Source organism: Otolemur garnettii, unplaced genomic scaffold (assembly GCF_000181295.1).
Source record: "Otolemur garnettii isolate 467f Iridium unplaced genomic scaffold, OtoGar3 scaffold00038, whole genome shotgun sequence".
Taxonomy (NCBI): domain Eukaryota; kingdom Metazoa; phylum Chordata; class Mammalia; order Primates; family Galagidae; genus Otolemur; species Otolemur garnettii.
In genome coordinates, this window is record NW_003852433.1 from 5090917 (window position 1) to 5094835 (window position 3919).

A 3919-nucleotide genomic window follows, 5' to 3' on the forward strand; every position below is an offset into this window, starting at 1 on the left:
TTAAAATAATTGACAGTAATGTTTTCTGTTGTCAAGCCATAGTGTTTTCATAGAAATTTATAAAAACACTGATAATAATTCTGAAGGTATTATTTCAGCCCAGCTGAGAAAAATATCCCTGGAGTATATAGAACTCCAGAGACCTTTTCCAACCATTGATCTTCATTACTACAAAGGGCCTTTTAGAGTTTTATATTTAAAGTAAATGACTTTATACTTCCAAGTTATTTAGTCTTACAAATGGATTATTTAAATATTGGCTCTAAGTTTTGGAATGTTTTCAATAAGTTACATGCATGCTATGCTGCTTATTACCCAATTACTCACAAAACCCTTAATTTTTTAGTATCTGTGGGTGCAAAAAGCAATTTTCTAAAAAATTTTATACATGTACACATCATCCCAGTATATCATATATGCAAGACTAAGTATGTTATTATATACCTTTTAAACAACTGACTGTAATATGATTTGACAAAAAGGATGGCATGATAATATATTGCCATTATGTACCAAAGAAGTAAGCATTCTTATATAGCAAAATCGTGTCTAGAATGTCCAAAAGATATTCTAGAAATATGTAACACCTTTTTGGAAGTTCTTTTTCATCTAAAGGCGTGTTTGTGGGCAATATCTGCCTCTAAGTAACAGACTTATGAAAACTTCAACAGTTGAAACCAAATAAGTATAGTAAAGAGACCCCTGAATTTGAAGAAGTAAGGCAATCAGAAGCTGAGAGTTACACTAGCTCTGTCATCTGGCACTATAGCTATCTCTCTAGATTTTTTTTTTGGTACCTGTGAAAGAGTGCATTATTTCTAAGGTCCTTCCAACTTTAAAATATCATGCAAGGTTAAAAAAAAAAAAAAAAGGAATTTAGGTTTGATTTACCCAGGCAGCTGGCAGTTGTCTCCGTTTTAATCTGATGAAGAAAGAGAAAATCTCTTCTGCCCATTTGTTATTAAGCCCTTGACTATTAACATTAAAATAATTCCAACTAGATTAGTGTATTCTCACTAAAATTGTAAGTCTATAGAAAGTGAGATAGTTTGATTCAAGTAAATAATTATAAGTGGTAAACTTATTCTGTCACTAAACTTTGGAATCCTCCAGAACTTAACCAAATACATTTTAGCATCTGGAGGCTTACTAGTAAATTGTAAGACTTGTTCTTAAAAAGAATTTCATCAACTTTTGATGACTAGTACTTAGCCACGCATGTAAGATACTTCTGGTAGTCTTAGAACTGTAGTGATTTTCTTTTTTACGAAAGCATTTAATTTTGGAATCTTGATTATTCAAGTTTCAGGGATTTTCTATTGCTTTCAGGATTAGATCCAGTTTCTTTAACCTGACATTCTAAATTTGCCACAATTTGGCTTCTACCTACTTGTTCTTATCTTCTTTCCCACTCTTACCTGCTCAGACTCTCAGCCATAGCTAAACTGGTATGATCCTTGAGCCCCAGATATGTCATAGCATTCTTGCCTGCTTGCATTTATTAATATTAATGACATTCTCCTTCCTTGCCACTTTTCTGAATCCTGCCTTTCTTTTTTTTTTTTTTTTCTTTTTTGCAGTTTTTGGCCGGGGCTGGGTTTGAACCTGCCACCCCCAGTATATGGGGCTGGTGCCCTACTCCTTGAGCCACGGGCGCCACCCTGAATCCTGCCTTTCTTAAGGGCCCAGCTAAGTCTCACTTTATCTACACATCCTTTCCACCCAGGCCTGTTTTCAGGTAACTAGCGGCTCCCACAGCCTCTGGTGTCTCTACACTCATTTGACACTAAGATTCTGCCATCCTGTGTGGTAACTCTTCTTTATGTTCAAGTCATTTCTATCCAGTTGGTTTGTAAATTCCATGAGGGCAGAGGTGTCCTCTTTTACTTTTGGTTTTCTTTATTTGATGCTTTACAAATTATTGAAGTAATTCATGCTTGTTGAAACCTGTGAAACTAAACACAAAAATAATAAACTGTTGAACCAGGCACATTTTAAACATCTTATAGACATTAACTCATTTACTCTCACAACAGTCCAATAAAATAGATATTACTCTTACCCACATTTAATAGAGGAAGGAATAGAGGTAGAGGGAGGTAAGTAACCTGTACAAGATCAGGAGCTTGCCATCAGTTCTTATAAATAAAGTTTTATTGAATCATAAGTGCACCCATTCAGTTACTAAGAGTCTAAGGCATCTTTTGTGGGACAATGGCAGAATTAACTACAAAGCCTAAAGTATTTATTATATGACCCTTTACTGAAAAAGTTTGCTGACCATTGCTCAAGATCACATGGCTTATTAGCAGCCAAACAAGGATTTGAACCTGGCTCTTTGGTTCCAGAGTTCATACTTCTAAGCACTCCACCATGTTGCCTCCCTCATATTCCTCCACCCTCAAGCCACCCTTTGAGGTGACTAGTGTTAACAACTTCATGTGCTGCATTCCATACTTTTTTTCTTGCAGACCTTTTCATACAAATGTGCACAATCATCTATCTATACACACACACAGAGTTGATTCTAGTTATTCATAGCAGTCATGTTCTATAAGTTGCCATGAATGATGAATTAGTGAATACTGAACTGCTCTTCTTAGGGGAATTATAGGGTTAGGATTTTTATCAACCAGTCATTACATAACTTGTGTTACGTCTTTTACTATTTAAAGATACTTATTTAATATGTATTGCTTGTTCATTAACTTAAACTCACAGCCAGCAGCACTATAATTAATGAATTCATGTCTGAATTAAAATTATCTAACATACATATTTCCCTGTAAAGTATATCACAGCCTTCTTGAACTTAAGAACACTAACCAGCATGTCAGCACTATAGTTGGGGGCCATTTGAAGTAGCAAAATCACTAAAAACCAAACAAACAAACTCACACAAACATACAAAACTTAGCGTACAAAATGGACCAAGGAAAGGATACATGAGAGTATGAGAACTGAAACAAGAAGGCAGAGCATGGCCTTGTTTGACCTCAGCTAGAAATGTGTACTTCAGTGACTTAAATTCGTAATCACTCTCAACCTAACTACAGGTGACCACAAAAATTAAAAAAGTGTGGATTTGGGGGTTACAAATAAATTTTAGTGAGTAAGCAAATTCACAAATAAGGAATCTACTACTATAAGGTTGGCTAAATATGTGTAAGGTAATATCCTCTATATGGATTTATTGATTGATTCACTTTACAAAATAAAGTTATTCAATATACATTACTCAGAAATTTGCTTTTCTCTTTGACTAGGTCATTAAATATGAAATGTTCAATTTTGAATCAAAAGTGTAGTTTATTATATCTTAAATAAGAAGCAGCACAATTAATCAAAGTATGCACTAAACTATCAACACAATTTTGCCATCTTAATGGTAGCTTGTGTATGCCGGCAGCAAAGAAGCCCGGAGAGGAAGTGGCTATGAAATCACAAAAGGTGTTTTCCACAGCTTGTTGAGAATTGAATATTTTTCCTTGTAAGAAGTTGTCCAAAGCCTGGAAAAAGTGGTAGTCAGTTGGTGAACATGGTGGACGACAGGGTTTCCAAGTCCAGCCTCTATCGTTTGAGCGGTGATGTTCATGCAACAGCATTGTCTTGTCAGAGGATTGGCCTGTCTCTATTGACCAATCTTGGCTTCTTAATCACAAGCATCCTCATCATTTCTCACCATAAGCTTTTTTGAGAATATTCTCTTTTGGACTGTGTTTCAGCACTTCATCTTTATCCAACCATTGTGCTGAATGCATGTGATTGTCAAAAGGAATCCATTTTTCATCACACATAAAAATATGGTATAGAAATGATTTCGCCTTTATGTTGTGACAGCAAAGAAAGACGAGTTTCTAGACAATTTCTCTTTTGATGCTTGTTTAATTCACACAGAAACCTTTCTTTTTTTTTTTTT

General features: G+C 35.0%; 1 protein-coding gene across 8 annotated transcripts in view; it reads left to right on the forward strand.

The window, feature by feature from the left end:
- The window catches only part of HORMAD2 (HORMA domain containing 2), a 43452-nt gene that overhangs the window by 15031 nt on the left and 24502 nt on the right, over positions 1–3919 (forward strand). The window contains exon 1 of one of the 8 annotated variants that reach the window (XM_023513260.1): positions 1619–1738. The exons of the other annotated variants lie outside the window; for them this stretch is intronic. The gene's annotated coding sequence lies outside the window, so the exon portion shown is untranslated. Of the gene's footprint in view, positions 1–1618; positions 1739–3919 lie in introns of those variants that run through there. 8 annotated transcript variants of the gene reach the window in all.